The 18,908-nt window shown below is 42.3% G+C and overlaps 1 protein-coding gene across 8 annotated transcripts in view; it reads right to left on the reverse strand.

Moving 5' to 3' along the window:
• Positions 1-18,908, reverse strand: part of pknox2 (pbx/knotted 1 homeobox 2) — a 522,498-nt gene that overhangs the window by 410,020 nt on the left and 93,570 nt on the right. Inside the window, exon 1 of one of the 8 annotated variants that reach the window (XM_072238382.1) lies at positions 4,289-4,305. The exons of the other annotated variants lie outside the window; for them this stretch is intronic. The gene's annotated coding sequence lies outside the window, so the exon portion shown is untranslated. Of the gene's footprint in view, positions 1-4,288; positions 4,306-18,908 lie in introns of those variants that run through there. 8 annotated transcript variants of the gene reach the window in all.

Raw genomic sequence — 18,908 nt, forward strand, 5'->3', positions numbered from 1 at the left:
TGATGTGGCGAGCTGCGATTTCTTCCAGAGCAGTTGCCATACCAAGTCGTGATGGATACTTTCTGTGCATCGATTGAAAAATATGGTGGCAGTCAAAAGGATCATGCCAAGTTTCTTTCACCTCCTGAGGAAGTAGAGACGTTGGTGAGCTTTCTTGGCCGTAGCGTTAACACGGTTGGACCAGGACAGGCTATTGATAATGTTCAGTCAGAGGAACTTGAAGCTCTCAACCGCTTTGACCTCAGCACCGTTAACGTAAACAGGAGTTTGTAAACCGCCCCCTTTCCTAAAGTCAATGACCAGCTCTCTTGCTTTGCTGACATTGAGGGAAATGTTGTTGTCATGACACCATGTCACTAAGCTCTCTATCTCCTTCCTGTACTCACTAATTGTATTTTACGTCCCACTGCAGTGGTATCATTTGCAAGCTTGCAGATGGAGTTGGACCTATTGCCTTGTGGCATACGGTGCTGGTTGCTCTTTCCTATATTACAACATAGAACATAGAATAGTACAGCACAGTACAGGCCCTTCGGCCCACAATGTTATGCTGACCATCAAACCCTGCCTCCCATACAACCCCCCACCTTAAATTCCTCCATATACCTGTATAGTAGTCTCTTAAACTTCACTAGTGTATCTGCATCCACCACTGACTCAGGTAGTGCATTCCACGCACCAACCACTCTCTGAGTAAAAAACCTTCCTCTAATATCCCCCTTGAACTTCCCACCCCTTATCTTAAAGCCATGTCCTCTTGTATTGAGCAGTGGTGCCCTGGGGAAGAGGCGCTGGCTATCCACTCTATCTATTCCTCTTATTATCTTGTACACCTCTATCATGTCTCCTCTCAGCCTCCTTCTCTCCAAAGAGTAAAGCCCTAGCTCCCTTAATCCCTGATCATAATGCATACTCTCTAAACCAGGCAGCATCCTGGTAAATCTTCTCTGTACCCTTTCCAATGCTTCCACATCCTTCCTATAGTGAGGCGACCAGAAATGGACACAGTACTCCGAGTGTGGCCTAACCAGAGTTTTATAGAGCTGCATCATTACATCGCGACTCTTAAACTCTATCCCTCGACTTATGAAAGCTAACACCCCATAAGCTTTCTCAACTACCCTATCCACCTGTGAGGCAACTTTCAGGGATCTGTGGACATGTACCCCCAGATCCCTCTGCTCCTCCACACTACCAAGTATCCTGCCATTTATTTTGTACTCTGCCTTGGAGTTTGTCCTTCCAAAGTGTACCACCTCACACTTCTCCAGGTTGAACTTCATCTGCCACTTCTCAGCCCACTTCTGCATCCTATCAATGTCTCTCTGCAATCTTTGACAATCCTCTACACTATCTACAACACCACCAACCTTTGTGTCGTCTGCAGTGCCTATTGCTGTCACTAACCCATGATGGAATATCCTTAAAGAGACATACATGCACTGTATGAAGGCAGACAAAAGAGTTTCTGTAGACGCTGGAGATCTTGAACAACACACACAAAATGCTGGAGAAACTCAGCAGGTCAGGCAGCATCTATGGAGGGAAATATGCAGTCAATATTTCAGGCCAAGACCCCTCATCAGGACTCATCCTGATAAATAGCTGCTGCCTGACCTGCTAAGTTTCTCCAGCAGTTTATGACTACATAAATGCATGCTTTTTCCCTTCCGTGGCACAAGGACATCCAGAATTACTGGAGAAGGAATATAGTTTCTCATCTAAATATCATTTTTGTTTCTACTCTTGACCACACCAAGCTCTATCTCCATGCAGCAGCTACATCCCCTGTGGATTTCTCAAAGGCCTCACTTTACCTTACATAGGTGTGGGGAAAGAGGAGGAAAATCAAGCATAATAAGGATGGAGCCCTTCACCAGAACTGCACTGTTGCCCTATTAATCAGCGAGGCTCATACGCCTTCATGCCTGCTGTGAGAGTTCAGCCTGCAGTGAGATGAGAAGACTGAGACATTGAAAACTGGACCTACAAGATATGCTCGGGCATAACTTACATAAATTATTCTGGGTTTTAAATGTTACACACGTGCCTTTGCTGCCAATTCATCTTGAATCCAATATGACGGGTAATACACTTCTCCATAGTAATACGAGGCCAGTTAAGTGTTTAAACAGCTGGTTGTGCACTGCTGAATTTCTAGTCTGGACTGCTGTGAATGTAAGGATAGAAAAAAAAAGAATATAAACAGATCTTGCAAATACCAGTGAAGTTATTAATATTTCTGCGTGCAGAAGGACGCTATTGCAGATAGCAAATGGACTGTTTGCTGAGAAGACAGTGTGCCTCAGGATAATTCACTGGGCTGGCCACCTTCACCTCTACAACCAAGTTCTGTGGACAACGCATCAGCCACCTGGCACAACGCATAATCGCTATTTAGCAAACCCAAAGAAACCGAAACTCTTTCAAGTTCCGGGACTGAATTAACTGAAACACAGCACCAGACGTGAAAGAACCCACTACAGCTCTCCAGTTCCACAGCACAGTTAACTCCAGTGTTCCAGGATCTTAAAAATTTCAAGTCTCACCACAGCAAAATCAACATATAATAACTCTTACGGTCATTTTGGCTACAGGGCAAGAAGATCAGGCTCAGTGCTGACGGTTCCCAGATTGAAAAAGCTTACCGAAACCACATAGGCTCAAACACACAGAATAATTACTTTGAAGAGGTTCTGACCAACTTTTGTTTTTGCTGATCTGATCACTTCCATGAATCTGTCCTTTTAGGAAAGTAATCTGGCAGAGAATTTTAGCGGGTTAGGATATCAAACCGTTATAGGTCGTCCCAAATTGAAGCTATAGCCCATTCCAAGCAGGCTTATCACCATTGAGACAGTGGTAGGGGTGAGGCAGATTCACCAGACAGGAAGGGAGTCAGCAAGGGTTACATTCCCACCTCTATTAGTGCCCTCTGTCAAAGGCACCAATTGGATGGGGGCATAAACTCACCTTTATTCATTTAGAGTGCTCACAAATGAAAAGATATTCAACTTTGACAACTGTCCCTGGAACTCTATATTGTTAAGAGATGCCACAAGGATGGAGAAGGAATGCACACCACTGGACATGCGCCATGCTGGGCTGCCCTTTGCCCTGCATTCACCGGCCCCAGTTTTCTTGCCGCTGTATTAAAGAGACAACTGGCATACTTCCAATTAGAGTCCATTTTCCCCACTCTGGAGTTGTGGACATCGGATGACACCAGGAGAGAATTCAGTTGCAAGTTCCTCCCATTATTGCACGGGCTTCTAACCTTGACTCTCAGATGGTGTTCTGGTGAAGTGCCACGTAACAGGCACACTAGCAAATCCAAAACCTGATGAGTTGAAGGATCAACAGAATTGAGACAAAAATGGGTAAGCAAAAGAAAGTAGGGCAATGGAGAAAGAATTAGATTTCCCAGACACTGATGTAAAGATCACTGTTCATATGATATAGACCAATGTCCTGATTCTGTATATAAAAGATATACTTTTGAAATTTTCAGAAGAGACAGATTTGGAAACATAGCAAACGGATGAACAAAGCCTTGCAGAAATAGGGCTGATTCATGGCAGACAAGGCATAATGGAGAGTAGGCATAAAGGGGGAAGAATGAAGAAAAAGAATTTTAAGTGGCTACAAAATTCAAGAGACCCGGTAGCTCAGATATACTTTAGAACAAGCTGAAGATACTACTTGGGATTATTATACTGGAGTATCAAGAGTACAAAGGTAGAATAATGCTGTGCAACTTCATTAATTCACAGGTTAGACCCCAAATGAGCACTCAGTTCTGAACTCTACACTGTAGGAAAGATATCAAGGCACTTGAAAGAGCACAAAAGAGAATTACTAGAAATTATAATATGGATGGGGGACTAGTTACCTGCAGAAATTAGGTAAGTAGGGATCAATCATATCTGCTCCAGGGACAACAAGGGCTTTGACAGAGATTGCAGAAAAATGAGAACTTTAAGTTGAAATACAATTGAATTTATTGCCAGAAAGGGTATTGTAAGAAGACACAATGGTAATTTTCAAATACTGTACAAATATCTGAAGAGGACAAGCTTGAAAGTCTACAAAAAATAGCAGCAGAGTGGAACTAACTGGATTGCTACCTGACAGGATTTGTACAGGTACAGTGGTATTCCTCCCTGTCTGTATGATGAGATGCTTTTGTCAATATTCTAAACTCAAGATATATCACTTAAGGCACAATTGTGTAGGAGAGAAAAAAAAGAAAGGTAAGTTTACTAGTCTTTTCAAAGGACAGCCTGACCTTGCAACAGAGTGTAGAAATACTTGGGTACTTTACAGGTTCCAGGCAATTGAAGACGTTGTCACTCAATCATATAACTTCCTGCACATTTCCAACAAATGCTTTTGAGTTGGTGAGAAGTATATTTTCTTTATTTGCAATCACTGTAATAAATAAAATTATTTACAAATGTTTGTAGTTATATTACACACACACAATGACTCAAACTATAGTACTCAAGTCAAGTTTATTGTCATTTAATTATATACAACATATAACATACTGCATATAACCATATAATGTATACAGAAATGAAACAATGTTTTTCGGAACCAGGCAGCAAAAGAACTGACATTAAAGCAATTCATTAAAATGAAGGAGCCGCCATATCCCAGAAGTTGTGGAAAAATAAAATCCTAATTCATAATATTTAAAAATATGCAAGTAACTTAGGTGACAAAAACACGTGCGGCGGATTTATGTCCTGGTTACAGATTTTTAAAAAAGATAGATAACATACAGGATGCAAGCTGCCAACTACTGGACTGATTTTAATCAGATTTCATGGTTGACCCGAAACCTGTTTTGTACAAATTAACTACAGCATAAGACCACAAATAGCTGGCAACATGGCTACTTAGTGGATGATTTGCAGATGTGTTAGGTGACCAAAGGTGGGCACTTGCACCGTACCGCTGGCTTCCCAACTCACACAGAGCTCAAGAGGGAAGGAGAGAACCTAAGGATCAATCAAGGGGCTAGGACCATGCACTCCCTAGTGGTAGGGTTTATCATTCCATTGGCAAAGCCCTACAGTCGACTTTCCCCTTCTCTCTGGCATGGTTCACAGCTAAGGCACTCTGAGAGAATCCAACAAAAATAATCTTGTAAAGTCGTACAATAACAACTGGTTCCCATGTTTTAATCCTAATTGTGCTATTTATGATTAAAAAATAATTTTAGCCATACTTACTCTGTTTCAAACTGAACACAATAGTGTCAAAAAAAAATCAGCATCTGAATTAAAATTAATTTTAAACCAAAACGCTAAAGGAGAAAACATTTACTTGTTCTTTTTCTCATGACTAGCACAGACTGCTTAAGTTGGAATACATTAGCTTTTAATGAAGTGAATCACACAAGCCATCCAGGCAGCTCATTTTGCGCAATTGTTCACAGCTATTACCAGAAGCAATTACAAGGAGATACTGCAGTAATTGGAAAAGCTGGCAAGAGCCAGCAAAAATGGCAATAAATAAAAAATATTCAGCTTAATAAATTTCAAACAGGGACAAAAAAAACAAATCAACATAATTAGAATTAAGCTCCATCAGAAAAATAAAAAGGAAAAATGCAGGATTTTGCTAAATATATAAAAAAAAATTCCCCAATTCTCACCATAAAAGAGACAACTGTAAAGGTTGTACATCTCTCAAACTACCATTTCACCATACCACTCCACTTCAGCATTTATGCAATTCAGGAGATCTATAAATTCACAACAGTCCACAGTCAGCTTCCAAATTAAACGACCAAGGAATAAGGATTGTAAAAATCAACATGCCATTCACTTCAACTTTGACAGATTTATTTATGACATGTTACAAACTTGCAGTCCATTGTGCAAGAGACTTCACTTAATCAGAATGTTCAAGGTGTCGAACTTAATTGATGGATAAGATCTTACGGTACAACACGTCAATATTGAAAATTGACTAACAGAGGCCTAAATGAAACAAGAAATAATGGCGAGGGAGCATGAAATATTGTCTTTAAAGGCCAGAAAACCATCCAAATATGGGAACACAGAAAAATAATGAAATGTAGGAGTTTTGAAATTCTGGAAAATTTATTAAAATTATAATCATTGAGGTAAGGCTTCATTTCAACATTGTGGCAATACAGGGAGGAAGCAGCGTGCCACATACACAGCCCTTCCCAGCTGGAGCTTTATTATTTCATAAACTGGTGCTGCGCATGTTGTGATTTTGGGACCATCCAAGTGGTATGATTTTTAGATCAAATCCCATTGGTTACTGCAAGTCTGATGCTCTGCAAAAGCAGATCCTGTTGATCTCTTGACTTAAAATTAATTAGGTATATTAGGCAGTAAAACCACTGGTTCTTACTTGTATGGACTAGAATGAAATGTTAGTCACAGTGACAATGAATCAACTGATTGCTATTTAAAACGTAGCTAGGGAAAGAAAACTGTTGTTGTTACTGAACCTGGCTATTGTGCCTTCAGGTGACAAAGATGGTGAACTCAAACTTCCACAAAATAGAGTCAAACATCATGGAAGCAGGCCCTTCAGCCCATCAAGTGTACACTGTCAATCAAGTCCTAATTTACACAAATCTTACATTAATCCAATGATTATTCTCCCCATATTTTCATGAACACCCTCCAGATTCTACCACTCAAGTACATTCTTGGGCAGTTTACAGCAGCCAAATAACCTGCCAACCTACACGTCTTTGCAACGTGGGAGGAAACCAGAGGGGAAAAAATGCACGGACACAGGGCGAGCAAGTAAACTCTACACAGACAGCACCAGAGGTCAGGATTAAAACCTAGGTCTCGGGTGCAGTGTCGCTCAAGTACTCGGTGAGAACTCTGACCGAGCCAAAAACTCGGTTTCACAATCAGAGTGGAGAACGAACACTGGCTTTGCCATTGGCACCCACATCCCTTGAGCACATCGATACAATATCAACGCAAATTCTATCGTACAATACGAGAATCTGCTGAGGACATCCAAAGAATGGAATGCTTCTCAACAGATACCTCAGCACTAACTTCAGCAGGACCAACCCTGGCGTTTTCTCCTATCTCCTATGCCTTCAGTGAGACTGCTGATGAGCTGTGAATGAGGAGGTTTTAGATGGAGTGCCCACAATCGATAATCCATTAAAATATATTTCACATAGAATCCTTCCAGTAGAGGCAATTTTCATCTCATCCTTCCACGTTGGATTCAAACTAACATCAGCCAATGTCTGTGGAACCACATATTCAAACTTAGTTTGCCTACCAACGCTGCCTCCGCATCATCAACTATTTCCTCTCAGCCCCCAACCTTTAGATCTCTTAACAGTTCTTCTTGGCTAGAAATCCTAGATCCAAGAAGCCTTGTAAGGAAAGAGGAGATCCCTTGAACTGTTGGTCTGTGTCCTCCCCTCTATCTGCACTGTGAACACTTCTATAATAAAGTGCCCATTCTGGTAAGATCCTAAACAGGATGCCTGATGATAATCCTGGGGCGTGATGTGACCACTTTTATTATTTCTTTCTTCACACAAACACCTCGCACCTACATTGAGCTTCTCTCCCTGACAGAACAGCCAGAAAAGAAATTATTCTGTACAGAGAAACATGAAGATGTGACTATACAATTAAAAACAAATATTTTTTCTGGGGGGGGCTTCCAAACATAAACCGGGTAAATAATGATTCACCAAATTGAGCCAAAAAAAAACTAGTTTGAAGTTCTGAAAGTTAATTAAAAGTTTTTCAAATAAAATGCGTACAAGCTTATCCCTGAAGTGTCACGTGGCAGAATTCCCTGGCTCCATCTAATTAACTCACAACTTAGAAAAGGACATGTAATGAAGCAAGATTCAAATGTTTTCATTTTAATGCAAGAGCTCTGTCCCTTGTTCCAACTCAGTCAGTGCCGGTCTTAAGCCAACAGCTGAAGACATACAACAGGTGGTCAGAAACCCAATAGCCATCGAGTTAGTGGCAGACAGCAACGTCAATTACTCAACAACATCTGGCTTTCACTCGACGATCCCTTTAGGGTCAGAAAGAGAGACGTATTCAGGGACCAAGCACAGATGGGAGGCTTAGTAAATCTAAACAAAATTGGGAACCAATCGGCAGGGATTAAACACACACTTCCTTGACTCTCATACCTCACAATCTCAATGTTCTTAACCAGCAGAGATTGTATGCTTCATATCTGATCAGTTTGCCAGTTGTTTCTATATAAAAAAAGGATGTGGGTCTATAAAGTGGCAATAAAGTTCTGAAATTGTGCTAGGGTTTACCCATTCCATTTTATGCTCAGTTTCTACTTAACACAGCAACTAATCACATAAAGATTTTGCTTCTGCTGGATGGAGGTGGAGATTGCAGCTGTATCAGATTTTCAAGGGGTGATCTTTTCTCCAATAACCTGTCACACCCAAGTTACTGAGCAGCAATGTCAAGTTATTCCTTGTGATGAAGATCATGTCCAATTTCTAGATTGCCCTGAAGTCCATCCAGGACTCACTGCAGAGCAACCAAGAGGTTATGCCAAATGCTATATGAAGGGTCCTAGACCAAAAACTTTAACTATTTCTCTTTCCATAGTTTCTCCAATTAGTATAGTTTATTGATATCATCCTAAGTGCCATTGCTGGCCGGGACCATAAAGCTAGTACAGGCTGGGGTCAAAGGCCGGGACTTCGGTCAGTACTCTTGCTGCTCAAGTGCCAAATCAGGAAGTAAACTCCCTCAAGAGGAGGGTTATTGACTTGGTGAAATATAATTTGGGGGGGATGGAAGCATCAAATTAAATTATTCAAAGAATAAATATCCTCCCATTGTATCAGATTCTTTTCATTGGCTATTGTGTGGGAGCAGATTCTCAGATTTACTAAATGGGAAGATTTTCCATTTATGATCTAGTTATCTATTCTCTTCTAAACAGAGACAGGAAACAGCTGAATTTAATGCCTGTCTTAGCTTCTTCTTCAGTCTCTAACTTTGATAACAATGACACAAACAGCATGTAGTAGATTTTACTGAATGCCCTTAAATCTGATTTAAAAAATGAATGGTCTTCACAAATGCAGGGAAAAAAGGCAGAAACTAGGTTAGGGTTGAAAGTTCACAAAGGCAGCTTAAGTGTTGCCTGAAGAGTCAAGAAAGGTGGAAGAATTCAGGAAATACTATGGGGATTAAATGCAAGTGGGGTTGAGGTAACAAACCATTCATGACCCTGGTGAATATAAGTGCAGACAAATGGCTGAGTCCTGTTTCTTATAGCAACACACACAAAATGCAGGAGGAACTTAACTGGCTAGACAGCATCAAAGCATCAAAGGAGGGAACTATTAAGTCAATGTTTCGGGCTGATACCCTTCAGCAGGACCAGATGAAGCTTTAATGAGTCCCAAATGAAGGCTCTCAGCCTGAAACATCAACTGTCTATACCCATCCATAGATGCTGCCTGACCTACTGAGTTCTTCCAGCATTTGAGTGTGAGTGTGTGTGTGTGTGTGTGTGTGTGTGTGTGTGTGTGTGTGTGTGTGTGCACGCGCGCGCACATTGCTGAAGATTTCCAGTATCTGCAGAATTTCTTATGTCTCCTATTTCTTGTACAGGTCGACCTTCACTAATCCGACTACCTATAATCCAGTTCCTTCGATAATCCGGCACTGATTCTGCTTAATGTGATCCTTCTGTAATTCGGCATTTTCACTAATCCGGCACTCCTCAGGTCCCAATGGTGTCGGATTAGTGAAGGTCGACCTGTACTTATTTGGACCCTTCTACTAGACCTCCATTCTATAAGATCATGCTGATCTCTCACCTCAGCAACATTTTTCTGCTTTCACGCCATGCCCAAAAATGTCCTTTGTATGAAAATATTTCAATTTTTAAATTTAGTGACCATGGCTCCAATGAAAATTCCAAAGGATTCCCCCCTCTGGATTAAGAAATTGCTTCTCATTTCTAACCCGATTAACTGGCTCCTATTTTGAAACAGTGACCACTGGTTCTAGACGTGCCAAAAAAACAACTCTGCAGCTCTCCTGACGCCCTGGAAGAATTTTATACATTTGAAGCAGTTCTCATTTCCATATTAACTGTACTAAAACCCTGAACCCTACATTAATTAGATCCTGGCAGGTATTGGCAAGTATGAAACTTCAGACTTTAAAATTATAAGTTTACAATCAAATACTTTATTGTAATACAAAATACCAATAAATAAAAAGTGGATCACTTCCCCCAATATTAGCATTCATTTAAGTAGGAGTAGTCAAGCCTGCAGATGGAATATTCACACAGAAATATCTAATTTTAATGAAAACTGGATTTGATGACTTCATTCAAAAGATATTAAAAAGTTGATCCGGCAACTGATTAGGGTCACGAGTACCCAAGAGAGCTTTTCTTGCTGTTTAGCAAGTCTCATTTAGGTTTTACATATGAAGTCTGACTACAAGTGACTGCATTTTTAAAATGTTAAATATCTCCTTAAATAAATCAGCTTCAGAAATGCAGAAAATGTAATTTTATCCGTTCCCAGTATATTTTCAGAGAAGGCACAAAAAACTGGCAAAATTAATTATACAGTGAACATTTTTTTTTATCTGCACCGAGTTAACTGATCTCAGTCATTAGGCAAGTGCAAATTTATTTAGCACTTGGAACATAGAACAGTACACCACAGGAAAAGATTCTTCAGCCCACAGTGTCTATGCTGACCATGATGCCAATGTAAGCCCACGTGCCTGCATCAGGTTCATATCCTATTTCCTGCCTGTTCTTGCATCTGTGTATATGCTTTTCAAGCATTTCTACTGTATCTGCTTCTACTGTTTTTCCTTCTGTGCAAAACAACTCCTGGCTTGTTATTTTGCAACTTATTAGTAAAATATCGTTTACTGCTAAATTGTCTCTGCTCTGCTTTTGGGTTCAGCCGCCTCCAACGTTATCTGACAGGATGAGTGAACCAACGACTGACCCAGCAGAGTACACTCGCCTAAAGGATGGCGTCCGTTGACAGCAGCACATGTTCCTGAAGCAGCAGGAAATCATTGGTCATCTGCTTGACACTCTCAACCAGCTCTCCATCTTGATACAGCAATCCCGTGCCAGTGAACCCCCTCCCTCAGAGTCCCAAATTCCCATGCCGGAATCTCCAACCTGATGTCATAAGTTTCTCTCCTAGTTCGTCTTGCACTTTGAAAGCTCCAGCCATCTCTGTATTCTACAAATCAAGCCAAGATCGCCTTCGTCATCTCTCTCCTGTCTGAGGAAGCTCTGACCCGGGACAATGAAACCACCATCTACAATAAATACGAGAATACACTCCTGAGGTGCGCCAGTTTTTGACTATTTGGGAAGTGGAATGGGGACAATGGATTGGACACTTTGCCTGCGTCAAGGCTCACACTGGGTGCTGGATGACACTGGGGAATTCAGGACCCTCGTGGCAGACTGCGAAGGGAATGCAGAAGCACCGCCAGCCCATTACCATCACGGCCTCTCGGAGTGCTTGAACGACGAGCTGTCTAATCAGGAGAAGCCCCATCACTTTGGACTTCCGAATTGACAATCGTCTCATGGAACGGCCCTCTAGATCTTCAGCCAGAACCACAGTTCCATTCCCAGAACCATTTCAGCACGCAGTACCTTGTCATTAACACCTCCAGAACTCGTATAGGTAGGGGAAGCTCTCTTAATCCCCGCCCCAAGAGTGTGAGCGTCGGTGGAGAGGCAACTTGTGCCCTTACTGCAGAGCCACTGATCACCCACGCAACAAATGCCCACTCCTTCCAGGAAACGGCAGCACAGGTACAGACGAGAAGCCATCTATCTGGTAAGCCCTTCCCAGCCCCTCATTCCAGCACCAGAGTTTGACTCACTCTCTGACCTCCCCACACCCTGACGGCTCTACGCACACAGGAAAATCTGGTAGAAAGGCAACTTTCTGGACCGGACTTTGTGTGTGTAGTTTGGACTCCATACTGAGCCTAACTCTCATCCCTACTGCATCGCAGCCAATGACAGATGTTCCTTGGGGTCTGGGTTGGTTAGAGGGCACACAGAGCCTGTGCACCTGAGCATCTGAAAGCACCATGTGTCCATCCAATTCCTCCTGATCAACTCACCCAACACTCCTCTCATCTTGGGTTACCACTGGCTCTCCACTCATGACCCACACTTCACCTGGTCATCCAGTTCACTGCTGAGTTGGGGACCCACTTGCCGGACTACCTACCTGTAACCTCAGTTGACTTCACACCGTAGATCCTTGGAGACGGAGGAAACCGTCGACCTCACCAATCTAGCACAGGAATTCCATGACTTAGCCATTGCCGTCAGTAAAAGTAAAGCCAGCACCCAGCTGCCTCATGGACCACACGACTGTGTGATCCACCTCCTCCTGGGCACTAATCCTCCTCAAGGCCGTCTGTTCTCCCTCTCTCCTCCTGAGACCAAAGCCATGAATGACTACATTGCCAAAGCGATATAGCATGGCTTCATTTGACTATCTCAGTCAGTCCAGCCACTGCAGGATTCTTCTTTGTCAAAAGGAAAGATGAGAGTCTCTGTCCCTGCATTGACTACCATGGACTTAACAAAATCACCATTAAAAACTACTACTCCATCCCCTTGATGGATAGTGTGTTCAAAACACTCTAATCTGCACCAAACTGGATCTACGGAGCACGTACCACCTGATCCGCATCCGCCAAGGGGATGAGTGGAAGATGACATTCATAACACCCTCTGGCCACTATGGATACATAGTGATGCCTTCCGGACTTTCCAACGGTCCAGCCATTTTCCAAGCCTTCATCAACAAGATCTTCCGAGACATGCTACACAGGTATGTGTTCATCTGTCTCGACGACATCCTCATCTTCTCCAAGGACCCTCAAGACCACATCTGGTTATCTGTTCATTTCTTCAGCGTCTCCTTAAAAACCAGCTGTACTGCAAGTTAGAAAAATGCCAGTTCCACATCCCAGTCATTTCCTTTCTGGGTTACGTCCTTTTACCCAAGGCATAACCATGGACCCAGAGAAAGGGTGGGCCATTATTGACCGGCCCTGACTATGCTCCTTCAAACAGCCACTGCACTTCAGGGGTTTCTCCAGCCTCTACCACTGTTTCACCAGGAATCACAGCCAAATCACCACTCCTCTCACCTCAGTCACCGTTACCTATCCTCACAGATAAACCAATTTTCTGCTGAGGACCATGCTTTCGAGGAGCTCAAGAGGTGTTTCACCACTGCCATCCAAACCCCTCCAGACCTTCTATGGTAGAGCTGGATGCATTTGACGCTGGCACTGTGGCCATCCTCCCCTGCAAGGATCTGAAGAGAAGACACACCCTTGTGCCTTCTCACACAAGTTCAACTCTACACAATGCCGCTATGGAGTAGGAGACAGGGGCTACTTGCTATCAAATTGGCCTTGGAGGAATGGAGACCTTGGTTGATGGGAAACGCTGAGGGGTGTTCTGTCAGGCTGGCATAGGCAGGCACCTTCCAGTCTCCACCCATCTAACAGGAGCCACCTGCCATTCATTTCCAACTCATCACCTGCAGCCTATTTAAGCCCAGCTCTCATCCACAATCCTTGTTCGCTCATCGAACCAGCCAGCCTCAACCAGTTGATCCTAGCCTTTAGTTACCTTGCTGTCTTGTCGGGTTAAGTATCTGTTCTCTCTTGTTTTGTGGCCCCTCGTGGCTTGTTATTTTGCAGTTTATTAATAATATTGTTTTACTGCTAAATTGTCTCCACCACTCTGCTCTTGTGTAAAGCTTCCTCTACATTTCCTGACAGCAGTAACCAATTTCAAAGATGTATAAAGATATATTGTGTTGGCACGTGGCCAAGTGGTTAAGGTGTTCGCCTAGTGATTTGAAGGTCGCTAGTGTTGTGTCCTTAAGCAAGGCACTTAACCACACATTGCTCTGCGACGACATCGGTGCCAAGCTGTATGGGTCTTAATGCCCTTCCCTTGGACAACAGCGGTGGTGCAGAGAGGGGAGACTTGCAGCATGGGCAACTGCTGGTCTTCCATTCAACCTTGCCCAGGCCTGCGCCCTGGAAACCTTCCAAGGTGCAAATCCATGGTCTCATGAGACTAACGGATAACTATTATTATAAAGATTATTCCATATCTGAAAATGTAATTTTAGGATTTGTTGGAGAGATGTGCATGAAACAGTGAAAATATTAGAATGGCTGGCTCATCGATATGCTTGAAAGAGCGTAACTTGCCATCCCAACCTAAATAAGTATGCACTGTTTCTACATTATAAAGATTACACAAGGCCAAGTGTCACTGACTTGACGAATTATTTCTGCTTGTTGCTATACAGATACTGCCTAACATGACAAATACCTGTAACATTTTCTACTGGGAACAAAGAAAAAAACAAGGTGGAATAACTGAATCTACAATTTATGCTTTAGACTGAGAAATGTTCACATCATTAAATGTTTACACTTCAGTTTGGTCAATGTTTATCTAGTTTAATGCACTGTATGAATCAATAGCTGATAGTACCAAGGCATATGTCATTGTGTAGTCTGTACATTAAAATGAATAATTGAGAGTTCTAACTGAAATATAGCAGCAGAGAGCAGAATATTATCCAAAATTACTTCAATTTGGTGAAGGCCTATGGACAAAGCTATTGGAACAAAATACATTGATGCCCAGTAATTTTTTTAAACAAAGGGTATGAAGATCAAGACGTGATACAGCCCATTCAGATAGACTCAAAGTGGGAAATACAGTGGATTCCAGTTAATTGGGCCATCGGTTAATTGGATCAGCCACTTGTTTGGGACAATTATGATTCTATGCATGTAGGTCAATGGCACTAGGTAAATTAATGGTTCGGTATGGGCCAGTTGGGCCAAAGGGCCTGATTCTGTGCTGCAGTGTTTGATGCCTCTATAACCATCCCTTAAAGAACAAAAACTAATCCAGTAAGTAGCCAGGATTCCCTTTGTTTGTTTGGGACACTATACCACCTAACTGGGGCAGGAGACTGCTGCTGAAGATTTTCTAACTAGTGTTGGTCATGTGCATTTGTGTGGCTGTTAGACACTACACCATGTTTAGAACATAGAACATAGAAATCTACAGCACACTACAGGCCCTTTGGCCCACAATGTTGTGCCGACCGTGTAACCTACTCTAGAAACTGCCTAGAATTTCCTCAGCATATAGCCCTCTATTTTTCTAAGCTCCACGTACCTATCTAAGAGGCTCTCAAAAGACCCTATTGTACCTGCATCCACCACCACTGCCAGCAGTGCATTCCACGCACCCACCACTTACCCCGACATCCCCTCAGTACCTACTTCCATGTCCCTTAAAACTATGCCCCTCATGTCAGCCATTTCTGCCCTGGGAAAGTGTCTCTGACTATCCACACGATCAATGCCTCTCATCATCTTGTACACCTCTATCAGGTCACCTCTCATCCTCCATCACTCCAAGGAGAAAAGGCCGAGTACACTCAACCTATTCTCATAAGATACGCCCTCCAATCCAGGCAACATCCTTGTAAATCTCCTCTGCACTCTCTCTATAGTATCCACATCACTAACTGTTTACAGTGAACAGTTTTTAAACAGTGTGTGCTTGTGTTTAAAAAGCAGCGATTTTTGTCACTGATATTTGGCGAGAATAAGCCGTAAGACAATTCAGAACCGTTTTGTTCACTGCGGTTTCAAGCATTCAGGCTTGGAGATGCTAGAAACGAACAGGAGTGAAAATTAAACAATTTCACTACTTCAACAAGTTAGGAATTTGAAGGTATCAACAATCATCTTGAATGTTACAATGAAAATGAAGATATGGAGGATGAAATCGTTGATAACATTGTATGAAGTTAGTCCATTATCTACACTAGGTGTCTGCACTGATTTTGTTCATTTACAGTTAATCAAAAGAACGCTCCAGCGTACACTAGATGTATTTCCCTGTCGATAACTATTAGGAATTAATTCACAGTTGTATAGTACCGTAGTAGTATTGATAGTGTTCTAATTTGTTCTGTATTTCATTTAAATGCACAATTTGTTACTCAGTTAAATGGTAGTTTCGCAAACACGAGAATATCTGCAGGTGCTAGAAATCCAAAGTGCCACACTCAAAATGCTGGAGGAGCTCAGAGGACAGGCAGTATCTATGGAAGACAGTTGACATTTCCGGCTGACACCCTTCATGAGGACTCCTTGTTAAACGGTAGCTTGTATTTTTAAACCTTTTTAACTACTTCCATGAAACTTTAGCTAATTGGGGCAACCGTTTAATTGAGCCAAAATGTACTGGCCCCGATGTGTCCCAATTAACCAAAATCCACTGTATTAACATAAACGCTAAATTAAGACTTCAGTGTCAGAACTAACTAAGCTTATTCATGTGGTTTCCTTGCTCATTTATTGACATTTCAAATGACAGCCAATTCATACAAAAGCAGCTGCCCAAATTGTGGATGCAAATACAAGCAAAGTTCGCAAAGTTATAACTGGAAATGAGGTTTTGATACTAGAAGTTAGCAGACTTCAGAGGCAGCTTGGTGACAGGAGTGTCAATCAGGCAGACTGTTGAAATCCTTGAGTTAGTTGCACCCAACCAGGCAAACTGGGATTGATCTATCCCAATACGGACTTGTGCATTGTCATAGTAACACTCAGAAAAACTAAGCTAGTCCAGTTGAATTCCTTATCCAGAATTTGGTCATAGTAACAGTGCTGAATGTTAAAAGGAATGAAGCCCATATCTTTCCTAGTCAAGTGCCTGAAACTCACATTGTACATCAACGATTTGGATTATGGAATAGATGGCTTTGTGGCAAAGTTTGCTGGTGATACGAAAATGGGTGGAGGGGCCGCTAGTGCTGAGGAAACAGAGTCTACAGAGGGACTTGGATAGATTGGAAGAATGGGCAAAGAAGTGGCAAATGAAATACAATGTTGGAAGGTGAATGGTTATGCACTTTGGCAGAAGAAATAAACGGGCAGACTATTATTTAAATTGGGAAATAATTCAAAGTTCTGAGATGCAATGGGACTTGGGAGTCCTCGTACAGGATACCCTTAAGGTTAACCTCGAGGTTGAGTCGGTGGTGAAGAAGGAGAATGCAATGTTGGCATTCATTTCGAGACAAGTAGAGTATAGAAGCAGGGATGTGATGTTGAGGCTCTATAAGGCGCTGGTGAGACCTCACTTGGAGTACTGTGGGCAGTTTTGGTCTCCTTATTTAAGAAAGGATGTGCTGACATTGAAGAGGGTACAGAGAAGGTTCACTAGAATGGTTCCGGGAATGAGAGGGTTAACATATGAGGAACGTTTCTTCGCTCTTGGACTGTATTCCTTGGAGTTTAGAAGAATGAGGGGAGACCTCACAGAAACATTTTGAATGTTGAAAGGCATGGACAGAGTGGATGTGGCAAAGTTGTTTCCATGATGGGGGAGTCTAGTATGAGAGGGCATGACTTAAGGATTGAGGAGTGCCCATTCAGAACAGAAATGCGAAGAAATTTTTTTAGTCAGAGGGTGGTGAATCTATGGAATTTGTTGCCACGGGCAGCAGTGGAGGCCACAGAGATTGATAGGTATCTGAGTAGCCAGGGCATCAAAGGTTATGGTGAGAAGGCAGGGGAGTGGGACTAAATGGGAGAATGGATCAGCTCATGATAAAATGGCGGAGCAGACTCGATGGGCCGAATGGCTGACTTCTGCTCCTTTGTCTTATGGTCTTATATAAAAGCCTCGTTAGTGGACATCATAACATCACAGTAATAATCAGAAATCCCTTTTCACAGTGTTGTCTCCCAAGTTGTACCACTCCTCAATGTCTTGAGTGGTACAACTTTGAGTAGCTTTGAACCAAATTCTTCAGCAGAAATAACACAAAGCTCTAGAATTTACAAATGTTAAACATGACAGTGAACTTTCTGCTCTAGGATGATTGCTCTTTTTCCCAGGTATTATTCGTCTTCAGTTTAAACCTAGACACAGACGGCATGTCAGTATGCAGACATCTTCATTAAACAATGCTGTTGAAAGCTGTTGAATCCATTTTGCAGACTTGGACATTTGATTGCAGAATATTCTCTTTTCCACCACCTTGCAATTGAAAAGTGTTTGATTCTACGAGACAATAGACAATAGAGAATAGGTGCAGGAGTAGGCCATTCGGCCCTTCGAGCCAGCACCGCCATTCACTGTGATCATGGCTGATCATCCATTATCAGTATCCAGTTCCTGCCTTATCCCCATAACCATGGATTCCACTATCTTTAAGAGCTCTATCCATCTCTTATGCAGAGAAACACGAGTGAGAAACAATTTCTGTCTGGTTTCCTGGGTCGCCACTCAAAGCCCCACTACATACCTTCCGAAACGCCGCCAGATCCTGGCCATCACTGTCTGCTCCCCACCCACCCCTGCTACAGATGGAGTGGATTAAAATACTGATCCATAACTTTCTTTGCTTATAATTTACTTATCCAATGATTGCAAGGGCCCCACTAACCTTTACTGAGTGACAAAGAACTTTAAGTTGTTGAGACAATGACTAAAACAATTGTTTTCCCACGCTTTTGTGCCTCTCCAAGGTACACTAGAATTGCTATACAATGGTGTTAAACAAGGTCCCATTGGCCTTGCCAAGAAATGATATTGGTATTGTTCCTTCTCATGCCTTGCGGCACATTGGGCAGCAGTCTTTGCCATTTCCTTAGCATTTGTCTGTTTTTTTTTTTACAAAGTCAACTTATGAGCTCGACACTCAACCCAGCATAGATGGAAAGCCATATTTGAACCCGGGACCATTTGCCTTAAAGTCTAGTGCTGATGCCGCTACACCACCA

This window comes from Mobula birostris, chromosome 20 (genome assembly GCF_030028105.1).
Source record: "Mobula birostris isolate sMobBir1 chromosome 20, sMobBir1.hap1, whole genome shotgun sequence".
Classification (NCBI taxonomy): domain Eukaryota; kingdom Metazoa; phylum Chordata; class Chondrichthyes; order Myliobatiformes; family Myliobatidae; genus Mobula; species Mobula birostris.